The sequence below is a fragment of the Taudactylus pleione genome, unplaced genomic scaffold, assembly GCF_031769625.1.
Source record: "Taudactylus pleione unplaced genomic scaffold, aTauple2 ptg000707l, whole genome shotgun sequence".
Lineage (NCBI taxonomy): Eukaryota > Metazoa > Chordata > Amphibia > Anura > Myobatrachidae > Taudactylus > Taudactylus pleione.
The window spans coordinates 1907363-1929627 of NW_028285109.1; the positions used below are offsets into that span (position 1 = coordinate 1907363).

General features: G+C 44.1%; 1 protein-coding gene across 5 annotated transcripts in view; it reads left to right on the top strand.

Moving 5' to 3' along the window:
- Positions 1–22265, top strand: part of NPAS3 (neuronal PAS domain protein 3) — a 475522-nt gene that overhangs the window by 260950 nt on the left and 192307 nt on the right. The gene's annotated exons all lie outside the window — the stretch shown is intronic.

The following is a 22265-nucleotide window of genomic DNA, read 5'->3' on the forward strand; positions in this document are numbered from 1 at the left end:
TGTCTGTGGTGCCTATGCAGCACCTTCCCCCACATCCCTCTGATCACAGGCCTGCCCTTTGATTCCAGATACCTTTTCATTGGCTTTAGGTTGTTCCTCTGCTCTGCTTGATTGGTGGGCTGAATTGAGGGGTTAAAGTATCAGGATAATTGGCAAAACTAATTATGCTGAAAGGGCAGCGACATTTTAATCAGACACTTCTAAAAGGCAAAATGCAAATGTCCTGCACAGATGGACGAACTCTGAGCATCTTAATGAGTGAGCAGGAGAGATCCACTTTTGGTCAGCGAGAGACCTGATTTACTGTATCAGCATGTATTCCTGTAATCAATACCTTCTGTAAGTGTGATGACCAGCATTCCCTTACATATCCCTAGTTGTCTCTCTTTCTGTCAGACCTGTCTTTCTTTCTTATCCCAATCCATCTGTACTTATGGCTGCAGCCTCATACTGACTCCGAACAGTCTCTTTCTGTACCTCAAATGTACTTGTATTGCATCTGTTATGTAGCCTGCAGTACAGTGTGGGCATAGTATACTCAGGGCTACCTGATTACACACATCTTATGGTTTTATAAAGACATTTGAATCCAGTATTGCATGCAGAAGTGTCTTATTTATGTATCTCCTCTGCTCCTCTTCTCAAGACTTTTCACCACTGCAAGATGTGAAAGACAACATATGGGTGGTAACAGGTGGCTGGCCAGACGCGGACATATTGTGGTCAGTGATTGCGACTTTTTACACGGTTGCACTGATTCCAGTTGCCATTTTCAGAAGGAAATTCTACGCCTCCATCGGGCTGGTACAATGTTCGATGGTGTCACTGATGGTGCGACTTTTTGCGCAAAGGGGTGGAGTAGCGTTGCAAACCAGTGAGCGTCTCAGTATGAGTTTCATTGGCTGCAGCATTAGAATAAAGATGCAGCCGTTCTGCGTAAAAAGCCGCAGTCTTGCTGGCATTAGCGCCCACCTCTGAATCAGGCCCTAAATGGCCTATTTATTAAAACTCTCGTTATTGCGCTAAAACAAGCTTCCTTATTGCTACGTGTTGCAGTGATTTGGAATTTGTTCAGCCCCCTATTTATTTATTTATTTCCAGTAATTTATATAGCACACACATATTCTGCAGCACTTTACATAGAATATTTGTCCATTCACGTCAGGCCCTGCCCTAGTGGAGTTACAATCTATATTCCCTATCACATGCTCACACACATACACACTAGGGTTAAGTTTTGTTGGGAGCGAGTTAACCTACCTGTATATTTTTGGAGTGTGTGAGGAACCTGGAGTACCTGGAGGAATCACACGCAAGCACAGGGAGAATATACAAACTCCACACAGTTAGGGCTATGGTGGGTATTGAACCCACAACCTCATTGAGGCAGTAATGCTAACCATTACACCATCTGTGATTTATCAAACCGGAACTCCTCCTGGTGCCTGATTAAGTTGGAGGAAACCTCCATGCCTTACAACAGGGGTGGGGAACCTTTTTTCTGCCGAGGGCCATTTTGATATATATAACATTATTCGTGGGCCCGTTGCAGGCCACGCCCACTCTGTGTGATGTCACAAGGGGAGGGCCACAATCAGCAGTATGCTCGGGAGAGCTGTAAGGGCAGCGGTGTGACCATCTGAAGCATCCTAGGGACGCTCCAGGTGGCACAGCTGCATAGATTCTGGTTGCCGAGTGCCATTCTAGGTACCCTGCTAGCCAGATGAGGCTAGCAGAAAAAAGCTCCGAGGGCCAGACCAGATTATTCTGCGGCCTGAGGTTCCCCAACACTGCCTTACAGGAATACAGGGAGAGGGTGGCACAGTAGTACTTTAGGCCAGCGAGGTAGGAGATGCGATAAATATAATGCCATTACTTTGCTAAGACAACAGCTGTATTCGCTTTAAATTATATGGTTCCAGATGCTATTGTGTTGCAGTCTTTGTGGCAACAGAAACAAATACATTTAGAAATGCAAAGTACATTTTTAAAAGAAGGGTAAAAAATTTAAGTATTTAATACTCCTCTGCATTTCTTGGCTCTGTCATTTATCAGGTAAAATCTTTGTACTAAAGGTGCGTATCCACTTGCCGACTAAGGAACGTTTGAACGATTACGACATCATAATCATTCAGTCGTTCCTCATCCTGTAGGTGCAGGCTCCCTCCCTCATCCACGAACATGCCCAATCTGTGATTATCGTCAGATTGACCGGCATGTTCGGGCGATGATTGATGTCGGAAACGACGTGGCGGGAGCTCGCATCGCTGGTCGTTTTCGACATTTTCATGCCTGATTCATGCGCTATTAATGAACGATTGAACGATAACGATGTCTTTATCGTTCAATCGCTCATTTTAATCGGCAAGTGGATACGCGGCTTTAGACTATGCTAGGTAGAATGTGGGTCTTAATCTGCTACTTAAGACATATGGTCAACATACATTTGGGGGACGCAGGGTTGAGATCACGTTATGGGTGACTAACACAAGCCCAAAATAGAGTCTTGTTGGTATGTTTAAAAAGCATTTAACATTTATTGGAACACACAAATGAAACTCTGACTTCTGCCCTAATGCTGTGTAATTAATTTTTTTTTCTTTTTTCGTTGAAATGGTATTTATGATAGTCTTCATGTTCAGGCTTTATCTAATGCATAATGTTCATTCCCGGCCTCTAATTGCATTTAAATTAAAATTGTCCTAGCAGGGAGATGAATAGTCTGCGGCGCGCTGAAATCACTCGGCTGGTCCCAGGCAGGCTGGGCTCCAGAGCTGTTTGGAGCTTAGGTTGGGGGAGCGTTGAAGTTCATTAATTTTTATTGCTCAGGTAGTTGGAGTAAAGCAGGTTATTTTTTTTTTATGTTTGTGTCGAAGACCGAATTATGATCAGAGGGTTAAGGAGATTTTATTTCAATATCCTCTGTCAATGGCACCCACGTCTAATAACTGAGGTTTAAAGAAAAATATATAGATAGTTGCCAGTGTGCTCATGGCTTTTAATTATCCCCACCAGGAAACCTAGAGAAAGTGATCAGTTTCCGTCAATTTGCTAAAGGAAATTGCAGCAACAGTGATGAAGCCTTTATTCTATATCCACAAATATTGGGAACATTTTTACCATGCCTAACTTGCACACCCCAAGGACTGTTATAGGAGTTTTCAGGTTAGCAGTTGCACCCAAAATACGTATAAAATGTGCCTCCTGCTGTACAGTCAGTTTAAATACAAACTGCAGGCTTATATATTAAAAGTTAAATGCATTGTGTATAGCAGTGGTTCTCAAACTCGGTCCTCAGGACCCCACACAGGTCACGTTTTCCAGGTCACCCAGCAGGTGCACAGGTGTAGTCATTACTCACTGACACATTTTAAAAGATCCACAGGTGGAGCTAATAATTTCACTTGTTATTCTGTGAGGAGACATGGAAAACATGCACTGTTTGGGTTCCCGATGACCGAGTTTGAGAACCTGTTGTGTATCTGAACTAAGGGGGTGATTCAGACCTGGACGCAAAGCAGCGTACTTTCGCTGCCATCAGGGGTAGGGTATGCAAGTTCCTCGATCGCTCGGCGAGGCTTAAGGACACCCTCTATGTCTTAGAGAGCGACGGCAAAGCGAACGCATGCCGGTCTAAAGACGCCCTCTTTTCTTTCTTAGCACATGTCATCTACAAGAAGTGTATAATTAATCAGTAACATCGAGAGCCATCGGAGCTGCTCACAGCACTTGAAGTCGACCCTACCCCACCGCAATCACTGCAGGGTGCGATCACTGCAGGCTGACATACAACCAAGTGACGTGTACAATGATGCTTCCATGCTTATTATGCACACCCATAAAATGCCATTTTGACGCCCAGACATGCCTGCGTTCGCAACACCACTCCCCCGTTCATAAGCACCTTCCCCTGTTCCCACCCACAAACAGCACTATCTGTCACTCGAAGTAGCGTCTAGTCTGTGTACTACGAGCGCACAATTCCCGAGCGTAGTGAGTGACTCGCACATGCGCATATAGACGCATGCACAGACGGGCGACTATCCGCCATAGCGTGCGTTCGCGGCATAGCGTCCATATCTGAATCGGCTCCTTAATGTAATGCATCCATTCAAAGTAAATGTTGACTGACCTAGAAATCTTGAAGGGCTTCTATACAGGAGCAGTTTCTCGAGTTGCGTTTCATGTAGAAACCAATGAGGTAACAATGCAGCATAGAGATCCATTTATCTATATGCTGCACAACCTTTGCCTTCAGCAAATTATGCAGTTTGACGATCTCTAATGTAAAAAGATGAGTGCAAAATTTACTTACGGTAATGTGCAGGAAAACTGTAATGTACTATATGAAAGAGTCATCTCTTGGAGAATAAATAAAGTGATGTTTTATTGGATATGTCAAATAAGCAACTGATTTCTCTCACTAACACAATCACAAGTTAGTTAATTTTCCAAACGTCACTGCCTAGGGACAGTATGTACTGTAAATAAGCCGCTCCAGCACGAGCATAGACCTCTGGTTAATGCTGTTTGCCTAGAGCCCTTTGCATTAACACCCCACCTACTGGCCTTTAGAGCATGATACAGGCTTGTGCTGGCACAGAACACGTATATAAACTTTCAGCTGGTAGTATGTTGGAACAGTAGACAGAAAATGAGGTTTGAGGTGACAGATGGCAAGCCTTATATCACATCACAATTCATTGCACAAAGCTTAGCACATGGGGTCATCCTTTGTGGAGCTGTGATTTCATTGGTTGCCCCAGGGATGGACTCCCCACAATCCAGGAGTGAGGCTGCCACATATAAGGAGAAAAAGACCACAGTATATTAGGTATATTATATTATATCAGAGCCATACAGAGCATATGTGACATACTGACATATGAGAGAAATGACTGGAGATACACAATAAAATCCTGAGAAACTGACTGACAGATCTCATACAGTAGTTAAAGCATTGGACTTTGCTATTGCATTAGACTACTCCAGTGCATCCTTTACCTGCCACAAATAATGTTGTCTAAAATTAGTTCTTGGTCAGAAGGTCCAAGAAATGAGGATTCAAGAGAAGTCCAACCAGATAGAACACAGTAAAGGGTAAAAGGGAGAGATTGGTAATAGATACTGCCCAATGTCATAATGACATTTTGGTACATTTATGTAACATAAACCAGGCCCAGAAGAGCCACGGTGGGTGAATATATTAATCAGGCTTGCCTACCCTCCCGATTTGGCCGGGAGCCTCCCGATTTTCGGGTGCCGCTCCCAGCCCCCCGGAAAGACAGGCAAGCCTCCCGGAAGTCTCTGACGCTCCCTACCTCCCCCTGAAACAACTGAATCGCGTCATCGTGGCCCCGCCCCCTGCTTCACAACACCGAAAATAACGGCATTGTGAAGAGGGGGCGGATCCACGATGACGCAAAGGTGCGGTCCCGCCCCCGGCTCCACCCCCAATGAGAAACAACCTTACGGCCCCGCGCCAGCTCCGCCCCCAATGGCCGGCCCCGCCCCCCCGCTGCTAGCCGACAATCAGCTCCCTCCCGGAAGGCTGGAGCTGATTGTCGGCAAGTATGATATTAATGTGTCCAAAGTGCCATACCAGTTCCTTGTGTCGCACACATATTCTGCAGCGCATTACAGAGAATATTTAGCCATTCACACTAGTCCCTGCCCCAGTGGAGCTGACAATCTATATTCCCTACCACATGTACACACACACACTTTGTTGTTGGGGGCCAATTAACCTACAAGTATATTTTTGGACTGTAGGACCTGGAGGTAACCCACACAAGCAAAGGCAGACTATACAGTCAAGTGACAATGAGCTGGCCTGGGCTATCATGTACGTAGCGTAAATGGTATGAGCCATAAAGCATCAGCCATAACATGCTTTATACATGGACCCTACTAAGTACTGGTTTGGCAGTGGTGCCAGTAGGCCTGATTTATAGGTGGACGCAATGGCGATGTTTGCGCAGTTGAGTGATTATTTGCTACTGCAAATGCACGAAAAGTGGCGGAAACCCCTAAGGCACATGCGTACTACTGAGTGTGCGCAGAGACCGCTGTTGCATATGGAACCCAAGGGTTTATTAACAGAGGAGGGGTCCATGTTCACAAACCGTCCCACAGTTCTAAAGCTGCATACACACACAACGATTTTGTTACCAACGATTTTATGAACGATTTTCTGTCAGATTATCTGTCAGATTTTTTAAAATGTAATGAAAGATTTTTTTGAACTACAAACGATTTTTGCATATTCCCTTAATGAAAATTATTGAGTTGACAAGTCTGACTGAACGACAAACTACAAACGTGAACGCGCATGAACGATAATCGTTAATCGTTTGACTCACAAAGTGAACGATTTTTTCAAAAGATTATCGTTAAACGATATCGTTTAACGATAATCGTTCAAAAATTTTTGTGTGTGTATGCAGCTTAAGAGTTCCCAGAGCCCTCTGTGGTGAATCTATGATGAAGATTTATATTTTTATTTTTGGATGCAAATGTGGGAAGGTGTAAGGGCTGCTTTTTAGTAACCTTGCACACTCCAATATGGGCTCATAAATCTGATTATTCATCTTACTCCAGAACGGCAGAGGCGCCTGCAGGGGCGTATTATGAGAGGAGGGGGCTTATGTGCAGTCTCTCCGTGGCCCCCTTCTTTCTACCCAGCAGTGCAGTAGACTCTGAGCACTAGTAGACTCTAGCTCTGCGACAGAGTCTACTGCGCATGTTGCAGCGATTTTCCTGTCGGTTTTCCTGTATGTGCAAAACGCCAGGAAAATGGGCGCTTTGCCATTTTTGCTGTTATTTATGCAGCGCTACTGCCCCCAACGTGGGACTCCGAAGAGGTAAGTATTGAAGAAATGGGTACAGGGTACTTACAGGGGCCCATGTGCACCGCACACCCTGCATCCATTGCTACAAGAAGAGTAAACCTTTTGGACTGTATTTAGCTTCTCATTTAAGCGCTATAGAGCAACACGTTAAAACACTAGGGGCTTTATTTATGAAGCGCTTCCTGGCAAGTTGCAGGTTATAATTTAAAATGGCACCCGCAGTCAGTGTATAGCACGCCGCGCTTTACACTGACTGCAGGTGTCGTTTCAAATTTTCACCTGCAGCCCGCCAGGAAGCGCCGCTGCTTTGTAAATAAAGCCCCAGGAGTACTATTAGATACTAAATTTATTCCTGTCATCCAGCCCTAGAACCTCCTCCATTTCATGTGCTCATTTGGTTGACAAGATTTTAAAGAGTTCAAAGTTAAAATAGAAACTTACCTAGTAACAGTTTAGTAAGTGGAACATTTAGAAATGACACGATGGGACTTGTGTAATTGGTTCCGAGATGAAGGAATCTGTATGATTTTGGTGACTTTGATGCTTAATTTAAAGCGACAATCATTTATAAAGCTGATTTTTCCTTATGACTGATTGCCACTTTACAGTTAGCCACAAACTCGCCTTCATTTTGGAATTTATTACACAATTACTGATAATCTAGCTATGTCCCATCAGTAATCACTCTCAATCTTGGTATATACAAGGGATTTAGTGGTTTATTTTCCAGAATTCAAAAATTTATTAAGTGTTGTATATCCAGAAAATGCACATTAGAGTATAAAATTGTGCAGTGTGATGGTGTGCACAAGGCTAGTGAAATATGGTGGGGACACAGAGACTGGTAAAGTGTGATGGGAGCACAGGTTGGAGCATTGAGTATGGGACACACAGGGCCGGCTCCAAGGGTAGGAGGGCCTGATTCAGAGCCGCTCGTAAGCGGCTGCTCGTTCGCTCCGAGCGATGTTCGCACATCTGCGCATGAGTATGGGTCGTAATGCGCATGCGCCAACCAGTCATTGCGGTCGGAAATCGAGCGCTCACAAAATAGCGAGTGCCTGCTAATTTGAGTGACAGGATGAGGCGTTTGTGGGTGGTAACAGGGGAAGGTGCTTGAAAACGGGGAGTGGTGATCCGAACGCAGGCGTGCCAAACTGTCAAAACGGGCGTTTTAAGGGTGTGCATAATTAACAAAGCAGCGTCATCGACCACGTCACTTGGTTGTTTCTTAGCCTGAACTGTTCGCATAATTGCGGTAGGAAAATCCTACCACAAGCACTGCGAGCAGTTCAGACGCCTTTCGATGTACTCGATTAATCAAATAAATAGCGGAGATGACAAATGATGAAAGCGGCCAGGGGGCGTCTTTACAAAATAGCGAGCGCATGTTTCGTTCGCTCGCTCTCAGACATAGAGGCGTCAACAGACCGCAAAGAGCGAGCGCTCAATTTAAATAGCCGGCCCCTGTTTCTGAACAGGCGAGCGCAAATAGCATCCGGCTCTGAATCAGGCCCTGAGCACCCTGTGCTGGCCTGTTATGATGCACCCTCAAATTTGATGGCTTGGCCAATGGGCGTGGTCTCATTAACATAGGCAACGCCCCTAAGTGACGTTATTAGGAGGCATGCCCGCATGTCACGCCTCCAAATAACGTGAGGCTGGGGGGTAAAACCCAGCCCTACGTCACTGGCTGGGCTTCCTTCAGCCCTCTCCCGTCAGTGAATGGATGCCGCGCTGCATCCATTCACACTCCTGGGGTCCGACACCGCCGCCACAGCTGCGGTGGGGGTCCCCAATCTCCCGATTTGACCACCCGCGGGCCACTTCAGTAGTGTCCCGCTGAAATCGGGATGTTGGGGAGGGGTGCGCCCTCTATGGGTGGCACCCCTGTACAACCGCACTGGTCGCACACCCCAAGAGCCGGCCCTGGGGACACAGATTAGTATAATATGTGTTTCATGATGCCGTGCATGAGAGTTCTATTTGCTTGGGGATTTAATGGTCCCCAGCAGAATCACTGCAGGCGTTGAGGGCACCGAAGGTTTGTATAATGTGATGCGGGCACAGGAGGCTGGTTCAGTGTAATGGGGTGTAACAGGCTAGCTTAGTTTGATTGGTGCACAAAGACTTGCATAGTGTAATGTGGGCTCAGACTGGCATAATATCCTGGGAGCATAATTCTAACAATTTGTTTATTTTATATCACCAATACTGCTGTTCGGTTACGACCGTATATGGTCATTATTACGGTAACAGCATCATATACAGTATATCAAGCAAGCAGGCACACATACCATTTACTACAGACATTATAATACATTTTTACATTTAAAGATGTGTTGAGAATGTTTCTTCCAGGCCTGGTAAGAAATAATTTTGAACCCTGTTCCCAATAATATGGTTCTAAACGGGTAATGTAAAGAGCACTGGATAACCTAATACAAAGCACATATGAGTATAGATGGAGGGTACAAGAGTACATACAGATGTGTCCTCACTCGTATTTGCTGTAGTCGCGTCAAACAGCCCTCTTGGCGCGCCAGGCCCCTTGAGACTCTATTAGCGCTGGTCGTTTTTTTTTGCATCTGTTTTTAGCTAAAATGCATCTAAATCACAATGTGATGCAGCTAGAACACACCAGGAGACTGCGCTGATTAATGTGATATGTGACACTGGGAGATCTGTGTGCGACTGAGTCTCGCAATCTGCATATGAATTGCTGCTATGCAGCAGCTGCAGCGGTTTTCCACGCCAAGTTCCATTTACAGTCTCAGTCGCACACAGATGTACAATTGTTATATATCATATTAATCAGCACAGTCTCCTGGTGCGTCCTAGTCGCAGCGTACTGCGACTTAGACGCTTTTTTTGGCCAAAAAAAAGTTGCCTGACGCAAGCAGAGTTGCACGGAACCTGATAGCTCACTCACACCAGGCATATCACGCTGCATGGAATATTGACGCTAGATGAGCAAGGACACATCTGTAGTTAAATACATGCAAATATTTTAACCACTTAACTGACAATTTTTTTTTTTCTAAAATCCACTCTGAAATTGTTGGTTTTTTTTTAAGTGAATTAGTTGAGGAACATTTATTTCAACTTATCCTAAATGATTTCATAAAAAAAATGTATATATTTTTTTTTAAGATTTGTAGAAAAAAAAAAAAACACCCCACGGTTTTTTAAACATCGGAACATCGAAACCACCATCGGAACATCAGAAACTTTGCGACCATCACGACTTTCAATTTGATATCGTTTCAGGTACTAGGGATGGCCATCGGTGGTGCAACCATCGATAATTATCATAGATGCTAAAATTAGCAAGTAACCATCGATGGTTTCAAACTTTTCACTGGATGACCATCGGTGGTTTCACCAACCGATGGTTATCCTTGTCTTTTGACTGGCTCGTAGGCCAATCAGAACATGGAGGCGGGGGCTGCGTGGGTGCTAGGGTCCGTGTCCTGGCACTTGGTAAAAAATCAAAAAAACGTTCGGTTATGCTTTTACATCGATGGAGGGAAACCATCTGGTTCTCCCCCATCGATGGTAAAAAAAAACATTGGACATCGGCCATAAACCATCAATGATTTTGAATAATCGGATGGACGATGGCCATCCCTACCAATTACACTAGGGGCTTGAGGCCGGAGGTTAATTTACTTTCCCAGTAGCTGCTAATCTGTGCAGCTGCTGTGGGGGGTTCCTGCTCTGCTGACTGATCAGCAGTGAGGGGGAGAGGGTACAGGGAAGCCGAGGGACCAGAAGGTCCCTCTGAGAGCAGCAGCCTCACTGTTTATCTAACTGGTCGACATTTTGCGACCAGAGCAGATAAAGAACTGCCTGGTGTGGTCTGAAAATTGCGAACATGCCAGGTAAGTGGTTAAAAAGCAACAAACTTGGGACAAAATATCCCATGCTGAGCATTCGTGGAAGGTAGTACATCAGAAGCAGAGAGAGAACACAGCAAGATAAACAGGTCACAAACATGAGAATGAAATACTAGGCATGTTACATAAAACCAGCACTGATGTATAACTATGGGTAACTATCGATCACCATCGATGTTGTGTTTCTGGGGTTAAAATCGCATATTTACTAACACTTTAAAAAAAACAAAAAACTGTCTGTTAGTAAATGCGCGATTTAGCCCCAGAAACACAACATTGATGTTAATTGATTAAAATCGACCTTTAGTAAATATACCCCTTAGGGTTCATAGACTAGTGAGAGAGGAGTCTGGTACATTTAGTCAACATTCATAATGTTCCCATAAGCAGGTTAAGCTGGTCATAATGTCGACCTGCTCGCAATTTCGCCATTGATTAGGTCAACATACATCATGTCGACACTGATGAAATGTCCAGATGGTTAGAATGTCGACAAACGTCCCTGTCACAGACTGCACAGATTATGTGAGCAGTGCAACCTCAGAGGGTGCCAAGCAAAACACACAGAGACAGTGTAGACAGAGGAGAGGAATGTAATTACGTATGTGGCAGAAACCAGCAACATTACTGACACGGTCTATAGTGACAGAGGATGCAGCGTGTTAACGAACAAGACACAGCACAGCAATAAATACTGACAACAAGAGCGTATACTGTAGGAAATGGCACAGACCAGACAGTGCACCCAACTTCATGATTGGCACAAGCAGTGACGCTTAATAAGGAGCACAGATTACAATGTGGCAAGCAGGCAACACACTCCTAATGAAAGGGAGAACATTTGAGCAGTAGCTCTGATATGTACTGTAGTAACGTTGTAATGGATTTAGTTATAACAACGTGATGCAGTTCTGTCTGATAACTCCCTTGTGTGCGAGAGTGGATCCTTGTGCTGTGTTATAGTGCAGGTTACTCTTTAATTACACTCAGGCAGCGTTCTTATTCCCTCAGCGCTGATATTTTTCTGCCTGGATGAGTTATCGTCTTGTTTGGCAGGATGGAACACCAGCCGCAGGTTGTTGCTGATTCCCCCCCCCCCCCCCCCCCCCCCGGTGTACACCCCTCTCTCCTCTCACTCCTGCTCTGTCTGCAGCTACTGTCAGTCATTCTGTCTGTGCGGACAGACACCACCATGAGCTCTCCTGTACAGAACCTGTACTGTAAGTTTGATTGTAGCCTCCAAAGCATTGAATGTCTACTGATTGTATGTCAAGAATAATGATTGACAACTGTTATTACATTTCCCGGTTAATTGGTATGCTGTTGTGTAATCTGTTGGGAGATCAGAATGGGCTTCAGTCTGCGTTCTTATACTTATTTAAAATAACATTTAACATTCTAACAGCCAAGGATATATGTTCCCATTACATAGTCATGATACGTTCAGCAACCAAGTGCCTGCACAGTGTTTGTGTATGGTATAACAGGTTACCTACAGAATGAACACTGCCCTTCATGTATTCTTTTAATGCTAAGCACATGGAATGTCTGCTAATCCTGCAGTACAGTAATGAATGGGAGATGTTTTTGTCTTTTACCCCAGGCTAAGTTGCAGTTGAGAATCTGGTGCAGTGACCATTTGGCCCTATGTGCACAATACTGTAATGCAATATCTGCTTTGCTTGATACTTAACGTTTTTATTTAAAGCAGTCTGCCAGCCTGCTAATATGCATGTCAATTCATATACATACAGCTACTTCATGTACACAGTACCTCTAAGGCTTCTATGTCCCCTTATCCTGGTGTGAGAGCACCTGTCAGTCTTTCCCTCAGCGGACCCTCTTACATGACAGGTAAGGGAGCAATCACATGTGGTCTTATTTTCTCTATTACAAAATCAGAGCCATAGCGTGGGCTGTGGATAGTATACTTGGAAAGCTGGCCCAGGCTGCAGGTCACGCTTCAGAGACCCAGAGAGGAGGGGTGGATGGGCAAGGTGCTGCTGTCTGCTCACTCAACTGGATTTGAGCTGCTCCATCCTCACATTCAGGTGTCAGGAATATTTTCACTGGAGGCTCCTCTCATTTTATATTCTATCCATAGCATATACTGAGATCAGGCCAGCCAGACCTACTGTCCGCACATTACCAAACCCCCTATTGGTCTATGTAGACTATGTTTAAGTAGCATATCTGTTCCGTAGGTCACGGTTATATAAGATTTATTCTGGGCTGTTTATAATAGTAAACAATAGCTAATGCACAACAAGGCACAATGTATTGGGGCTGAACAGTTTGCAGTGTGTATTTTCGTATGGATCTCTAGAAAGGACACTTTGGGTAACTTTGTTTTGTTCTTTATTAATACGAAAAATATATGTGACGGATTGATAATGATACTGTCCGGTGACACGCCAAGCTGGATTATGGTGTTCATTTTGGCATTATAGAGGTGGTAATGTCATATCTCCTCTTACAATATGGAAGGTTCTATACTTTGCAAATAGGTGTATTAGGCTGTGTTTTAACACGTTACTTCACCATCCAAAATAAAGTATGGTGGCCTTATATAGTGCATAGTAACCTATTCTCCATGAGACCCTCCAAATTAGACAGCGATATTCTGTACTCCAGAGAGAGCAGACAACTCTCCCAAAAAGGCCCTATGCTGCCAGCAAGGTGGGCAAGGATGTGATGGAATTGGCATAATCCAGTCACACGTGCCTCTTTTTATACCTGCTTTTTACATGTCTGGGATGACAGGTATAGTAGGCAAGAATGATCTAGCAAAGTACAAATACTCCAATTATTTCACATGTAGCATTCAGCCTCTGATAAACATTTATGTTAAATATAAAATTTTTCTGTTTAAAGTGAGCACACATCATGTACTGTAAATATAGTGGAGGCAGCCATTTTGTGGTTGAAACAATATTCAGCTTATCAGTGTACTAGGCTCTGGTGACATCACAGAGACATAAGTTGTCAGGGGACATTGGACCTCATTCAGAGTTGGTTGAAGCGGCCGCACGGTCGTACAGGGGCCGGATATTCAAATGATTCCCTTGCAATTTGCGTCCCTAAGTTTGGATCGGTAGCTGGCCGACCAAGGGGAGGAAGCGGCCGCAATGAAAAAAAAATACGCCCCCTTCTTGTACGCATTACACGTCATCTCCGGGCATATAAGGATTAATCGAGACCATCGGGAACCATCGGAACTGGTCGTAGAGCTTAAGGTTGACCATACCCTCTCTTAAGCTCTACAATCATGTCAGTGTAAAAACCTCCCATGTCACATGTGCCATGACGCTACTTTGTTAATTATGCACTCCCATAAACCGTATGCACTCCCATAAAACGCCGTTCGCATAATTAGGCACGCCTGCGTTCGGATCTCCACTCCACCGTTTTCAAGCACCTTCCCCTGTTACCACCCACAAACGCCTCCATCTGTCACTCAAACTACCGACCTGGCTGTGTTCAAGGAGAGAGAAATTTCTGATCGTAGCGGCTAGTTTGCGCACGTACATTGCGAACTTTACGCATGCGAAGTATAGCGAACATCGGTGGCGTACGACCATGCGGCCGCTTCGACCGACTCTGAATGAGGTCCATTGTGTAAAAGAGGAGAAATGAATAGTATTAGCTTGTCTTTCAGTTGCTCCTTCTTTCTACTCCATCTGCTACATTAACATTCTTTATGACACTTCCACCTTAGTAGATACATGTAATTTAATGATATTCTTTTGATTCCAAATGAAAATTATAGGAAATGATCTTGTCTGATAAATAGAGTGAGTGGCTATAAAAGGGTCTGTTATCGTAAGAAAGCACAACAACAAAAAAGATTTTCTTTACAGACGTTATCAGGTTTCTCTAGGCTTCTTAATTGTGTCTCTTTTCTCAGAAAATGGTGCAATGATAGGGGAGGGGCGGGTGGAATCAAAGTACCAGGAATGTGGTCCTGTCTGGGGCATCAGACCTGCCAGGATGGTGTGGCCACACACCTTCAGCAACATGCCACTTCAACGCAACACTTAGAGAGGGTTCTCCAATATTCACAACTTAGTGTAGCAGCACCTCACAAACTTGGTCAAACCACCTTTAATGCCAAGTCCTGAAATTACTCATGGCGCCCCTGCTTAGAGATGTCAATATGTCTTGGTGAATTGATAGGCTAATCTCGTGTGTATGGTTCAATCCACATTGTGTAGGAGACTGTTCCACTTTAGAACCCATGATCAGTTGCATTTGAAAGTACTTCTGAAGCTAGGTCATTTTAAAATGTACTTGTATTTCTTCCAGCGGCGTCTCCTACCCTCTTAGATGAGGGGGGCTGCCGGCGAGAACGAGAGGGTGTAATCACCCACCCACTCCTCCTGGCCGGGTTCTGGCACCTGCGCAATGGGCCGGGACCCGGCGTATGTGCACTAGCAGCGGTGAGCCTGCTAATAGCAGCCCGGTCTGGCAGTCTCAGGGGCAGGAAACACCTTCCCCTGAGACTGCTTGTTGTATATGTGACTGGCAGGTAGCGCTTCCAGTGGTAAGCCACTGCCAGTCACAGTGTCACAGTGTAGCCAGTGCCGTCACGGACTGCACTGACTACACTGAGGGGGCTGCAACCCTGCAACCCCTAGGCAAAATCTGCCACTGATTTCTTCTGTGTCTTCATACCCTGGACAAGCTTTTCTTTCTTTCTTTCTTTCTTTCTTTCTTTCTTTCTTTCTTTCTTTCTTTCTTTCCTTCCTTCCTTCCTTCCTTCCTTCCTTCCTTCATTCTTTCTCTTTCTCTCTTTCTTTCTTTCTTTCTCTCTTTCTCTTTCTCTCTTTCTCTCTTTCTTCCTTTCTCTTTCTTTCTCTCTTTCTTTCTTTCTCTTTCTCTCTTTCTTTCTTTCTTTCTTTCTCTCTTTCTTTCTTTCTTTCTTTCTCTATTTCTTTCTTTCTCTTTCTTTCTATCTTTCTTTCTTTCTTTCTCTTTCTCTCTTTCTTTCTCTTTCTCTCTCTCTCTTTCTTTCTTTCTCTTTCTCTCTCTCTTTCTTTCTCTCTTTCTTTCTTTCTTTCTTTCTCTTTCTTTCTCTCTCTCTTTCTCTTTCTTTCTTTCTCTATTTCTTTCTTTCTTTCTCTTTCATTCTCTATCTTTCTTTCTCTTTCTTTCTATCTCTCTTTCTTTCTTTCTTTCTTTCTTTCTCTTTCTCTCTTTCTTTCTCTCTCTTTCTCTCTTTCTCTTTCTTTCTTTCTCTATTTCTTTCTTTCTTTCTCTTTCTTTCTCTCTCTTTCTTTCTCTTTCTTTCTATCTCTCTTTCTTTCTCTTTCTTTCTTTCTTTCTTTTTCTCTTTTTCTTTCTTTCTTTCTCGCCACTATATATAGATTCTAGAATGTACTCCTCATATTTCTATTCAACACGTTGCAACCCTGGGCAATCGGGTCTGCTGTCTAACGCGCAGGATATGAATTGTCAATCTACATTTGCCAGCTACCGCCCAGTAACACGGTTTTTATTTATTTAGGAGAGATTGACCATTCTTCATAAAAGCCTGCAACATGATGTACTGACATTCCTATGTTCAAGGTGAATGACATCATTAGCAGACATACCAGTATGGCGGTTTCTCTGCAGTGCTTTGCTGATTCTTTGCACAGATCATAAGCTCACATTTGCCCACATATCTTTTGAATGACGACACTGCACCCCCTTTCTGAATTCCTTTACTGGTCTCTAAGCTGCCCTGCTGCTGTGTTCTGCGCTGGCAACACAAGTTGCTTGGTAACTTAAAGACTTAAACATTCTTCCCATTCATAGGGGGATGCTTCACGTGGAGGAAATCTACAGGGGGGCTGTGGCTGAGCTGGGCAGTGTGATAGAGCTCTCACACTCCTGAGACAGTCTGGGTCTGTCTAAAGGAGCGTAATTCTGCCACAGTCCCACGGCTTTTACCCCCTACCAAGACAAGAGCATCCTTAGATGTGAGAGTCAGGCACATAATGCTGGCTATGGGAAAAAGAAAAAGGTGGCATAGAAAAATGCTGGAAAATAAGAAGTCACCAAGGAAAACTGAGTATTCCGAAGAGAGTACTGTGGATGGAGAGAGCAGCTTAGGGAGAGAGGGCTACTTTGTGCTACAAGAGACTTGCTGAAACAGTAGGACAGCTCCTAGCTGAGAGAGAGAGAACGACAGTACCTGGATAAAGAGACATTGTGTACCATTGGATTTGTTTGACTCTAAAAGATATGATGTGATGTATTATTGCAGAACTGCCTGTTAGTTGATGCACAGATCTTTTTGGCAGGACTGCATAAAAATGCAAGGGAAAGGAAAAAGAAGAATGTTTTAGACAGACAGAAGTACAAGGATTAAAAAAGTCTAGTCTTGAAATAGATAGGCCAAGCGGTTGTTATCTTGCCGTTAGATTCTGTGTTTGACACAAACAGCCACACTCGCACAAACTGAGAGATACACACACAGACTCTCTCACACAGTCAACATGCTTCAGGGCAGGCAATTTACATCTGAATGATTCACATTTGCATATAATGCATCCGATCTGCATATATCAAATCTCATCTGCATATGAAATGCATGCTGGTGGCCTACCAGTGGCTGAAGCAGGGATTCCAGGACCAAGGTCATAGTGACAAGGGTACAGTGCAGAGCTAGAGAGGTGGTGTATCCCTGGAGGAAAATGTGGCTAATCTTTAACCACCAATTGCTTTAGCTTTTATTTTGAAAGAGAAGAATTGACTCTTAATTCAACTGATCCCAAACTTGAAAATAACATAACTACTGAATTGTGAGGTTTTAAAATGGTTCATCCTCACAATCCCTTCAGTAGTCATCATTTAAGATGACTAACTTTGTAAATTAACATGTTTGTAGTATTAAGTGTAGTTACCATGTTAGGGTCGTGAGAACTGTAAAGATCACTTTCAAAAGTGCAAATGTGGGCACAGATATTTTGCAGAGAGGAGGCTGCTGGCAGCCAGGGAGGTGTAAACACCCCCAGTACTGGTGCCCGACTGCTCTCTCGGTGGCCCCTGATAGTGTGGATGGAAAGTTGCAGTTCAAATATTAAGAACTACATCCTGCCTGAGCCTGTTGTAAGTGCTGATGAGGTTAAAGCATAACGCCAGCTATATAACAGAATTACGCTCTGCCCTCAGCACCGTAATCATATAACCAAGGAGATTAATAGAAATTAAGTGGAATATTTTTTAGACAGATTTGTTTTACTGTAGATCTTTTTTAATTAAAAAAAAAATAAGTAAAAACTTTTAATGGATTTATTCTAATTTCAGTATCTCACAATGAGCAGGTTAATTACACCTCGTTAATCAGAACTTGACACGGTGGCACTCAGGTGTCATTTTGAATTTAAAGTAATGTGGAGTGAATTGCCCGCCTAATCCCAAGGCCCAGCGCTAACACAGAGCTTCCCCCAGCACTAACAGTTTAAATGACTGAACAATGGCGGCTGCCAAGGGCCTGGATGTTCATTTACTGGATTACATGTACTTAATTCTGAAAACTGATAATCAATTACCTGTCCTCAGGGCTACATATAGGGGTGAGCCCCGGACACTGAACGCAGGACAAATGAGTAGATGGCAGAACTGTACAATCCATATTGTAATTATGGGATTGTTTTACCATAATATTTCCACTAATCGGAGGCTGGTCTAGGAACTCTTTTAAAATAGAAATACAAGTTGCTACTTTAGAATTTGTTTGGATAGATGGCCACAAGAATACACGTGCTACATGCATGTGCAGGAATCCCAATGCAGCATGCATGCAGTATGTCATATGTGTCCACACTTCAGTGGTCAGACTGGCAACAATATTAACCATAGTGATCACAAATCCTCAGGCTGTGAATTATTTAGTTTAACCTTCGGTGAACTAGGTGGGGTGTGACATACCCCAGCAAGACTTAAACTCCTATAACTTTTTTAAAAAATATTGCGCGCAAGTTGCCGTTTCGTGTAGCTGGAGTTGCCACATTGCCAGTTTGCGTAGTGATGGCGGTTTAGTGTGGCAATCACTAATGCAGCGAGTGCGCGTGCGGAAAGTGCGTGTTGGCATTTCATAGCTCACTTTCTTCGGCACCTGCCTTGATGTCAGCCAAGAGTGATCTCATTAAGACTGAGTTGACTAAGGGCCTGATTCAGACACACGCTCATGCAATCGCAGCTGCGATTTCATACGCATAGCAGCTGCGAAAATATGGTAATGGTTGCAAAGTTTAACAGTTTAATTTTTATTAGTGATTGTGATTCAAACGTGTTCCAACGATCTTTTTTAAAAAAAAGTTATTACTAGAAGATTTATAAGTTTAGTTCATGAAAAGTTTAATTTTAATTTTTTGGGTTTCTATAACATTAAAGAGTTTTGTCCATTTTTATTATGTTTTTTTATTTTTATAGCTCAAGGGACAAGAATCAATGTTATGACAATCAGAATTACTGTCATACTAATTTAGTATAGTTATGGTGAGGTATAGCATGGGGTATGAGTTACCAAACATGGGGCCTCATTCAGAGGCGGTCGGAGGATGCAAGCGGTCGCTCAGAAACTGGGCGGCCACTTGCATCCTGACTGCCCGCCTCTGTTGCGGTCGTTAGGCTGTGGGTTAACACAGCTCTAACGACCGCTCGGGTGATGGTCGCGATGGTCAGAGACCATCGCGACCATCGGGGCTTACGACGAGACCCTAGGGTAGGGTCTCACTTGTCGTAAGCCCCGGAGAGCTTCTGGCTCTGTCAGAGCCGGAAGCTCTCCACTGACATCACTAGTGATGTCAGTGGGGCCTCCCCCAAATGGCAGGCGTTCCCATGGGAACGCCTCCGTTTGGGCTGCCAAACCCCCAGCCCGCCTTCCAAACGGGGCGAGCTGTCAATCAACATCGACAGCTCGCCCCCTTTGGAAAGAAACCCGCTACGACCGGCGCTGTCGGTCACAGCGGGTCTCACGCATGCGCACGAGGGAGCCGGCTCCCTCGTGCGCATGCGCGCTGGCAAAACATCGAGGCGGCCGTGCGGTCGTATACCGTAACGGCCGCCTCTGAATAAGGTCCATGGTTCCCCATGTTGTTTTTTTCCACCTGGTTCATGGTAGGTTACATGATTGCAGTTGCAGGAAATAGTGTTTCATTACATACAGTGTATATATATATATATATATATATATATATCGGGAGCCGATACAACGGGTTTGAGACCCACCATCGGGCCCTGATGCCGTGTACACACTACACAATTATTGGCCCAATCTGACTGATATAGCCATATCGAGCAGATAATCACATAGTGTGCACCAATCTTAACAAATGGCCTCTTTATAGTTATCAGCCTCATCTTAATGATCAGTATTTCTTTATTCTAGAAGTAAAATATTCTTTCAAAGCTTTTGTTCTGCCATCACACTCCTAACATGTGCGGTCACAGTGCTTATAAAGGCTTTAACGTAAGAGTCATATCGAAGTCTTTATTGGTGGTACTCACCGCTGTATTGCATGACGCAAATCAAGCTTTACAGCATTAGGGTTCTTTGTTCTTTAATGAGCAGGCTCCTATATAGTGCAGATGTGGAGCAATAGTTATTAGGTTTACTGACTAGGAATATCAATGTGTTTGTTATTATGAACATGCAGACATGGATCCAAAAACAGTGTTTTGTTTTTTTTTCCCACCGGTCTGGGTGATCGATCTGAGAATATTAAGCTATAATATAGATGTGAAAGTGGATTATAATAACATTATGTCTATGTCTATGTACTGTGTCCACCAATAAAGCAGATTGTTTCCAAATCATCATATCTCAGATGTACAAATTGTTGCTGATAGCCGTGAATGCCACAGATCGGCTGTGAAATTTCCCCAGAGTGTATCCACCCGACATAGACATTTAAATCTCAGACGCCTAGTAGTATAAAAAAAAAAAAAACTATGGGGGTCAATATGCAGCAAATGCTGCATACCTAAAATAGCATTATACATGTTTGTGTATTACTTCGCTATGACCCACAGGTCATATGTGTACGCAACGACTACCTTATGTACAGTATGTTTGTAATATTCATCTAGACAATCTGTGTATTGGGGCAGGCAGGGTAAGTAAAGAACATTTGTTTTGAGGCTAGTACAGTGAAGAATCACAAGGTGTTGTGTATGTGAGCCTGACATTTAAATAAACAAAATGGAAGCTGTTTGGCAATCCCATAAATGTGTCTTTCTTGGCCAGTGATTCAGAGGAAAAACAAGCTGGATAGCTCTGATTGGAGGTGGTGTAACGTCAGATTTTCTAGGTATACAAACTGCATTAAGTTTGAATTTTAAACCGTCAAAGCTGAAAAAGATAAAATTGTATGATATTTCTTGTGTCCCGATACTACACTGGCTTGTTTATTCACAAGATAAAATGAAACAAGCAGTTGCTGTGAATGACAGTACTGTACTTGGTCAAATTAGTTTTAATGTGAGGATAAACCTATATGACCCCAGGTACATAATGCTTAGGCATAACTTTGTAGCGGGAGTGAGTGCACATGTAGGGCTGATTCTGAGGTGAATGAACGCCTGTTTGCGCTGCGAATCTTACATTTGTTTGCACTGCCCATGCTCCGGAACCGAGTGTAGACAAGTGCTGGAGATACACCGTTGTACCCATTCCTATCACATCTCACTGAAGAGGCATAACAGGGCCGTTCTCACATAGGTAAATTTCATTGAGGGCATGTCAACGCATCTGCGGGCTATGCAGAGTTGCTTGTAAGTGTACATACTGTGCATCAGGCCTGTAGTGCAAACAAAGGGGTTATAATTCCATTGAAAATCAGACATAATTTTGTGAAGAATGGAAATGTAGATATGAATAAAATCAGACCACACAGAAGACTAAAAGTGCCAAAGAGACACACTTATTTGTATTGCATTTGCCAGTGGTAATCTCTCTACTCCTCTCAGGGCCTGATTCAGAGATGGACGCTCTGAATCAGGGCTTTTTTTTATTTTTTTGTGCGGCCTCCTGGCCGCTCGATAAGCTGTGGGTGACCACCCACAGCTATTGCAAGCGGCCAGGATGATGGTCGCGATGGTCAAGACCATTGCGACCATCGGGACTTGCGACGAGACCCTTGTGGTAGGGTCTCGTGGCCGCAAGCCCCAGAGAGCTTCCGGCTCCGCTTGGGAATGCCTCCGTTTGTGAAGCCACCTCCCCGCCTCGCCTACAAAATGGGCGAGCTGTCGATCAACACCGACAGCCGCCCCTTTTGTAGTGAGCCACAGATCAAGAGGCCCTACCACAAGGGTCTTATCGCAAGCCCCGATGGTCGCGAAGCTCTTGGCCATCATCCTGGCCGCTCGCAATAACTGTGGGCGGTCACACACAGCTAAGCGAGTGGCCAGGAGGCCGCACAAAAAAAAAAAAAAAACGCCCTGATTCAGAGCGAGCGCTCTCTCAGAGCGTCCATCTCTGAATCAGGCCCACTGTCCCTCGCCTTAGTTTCTATGGAGATCTCCAACT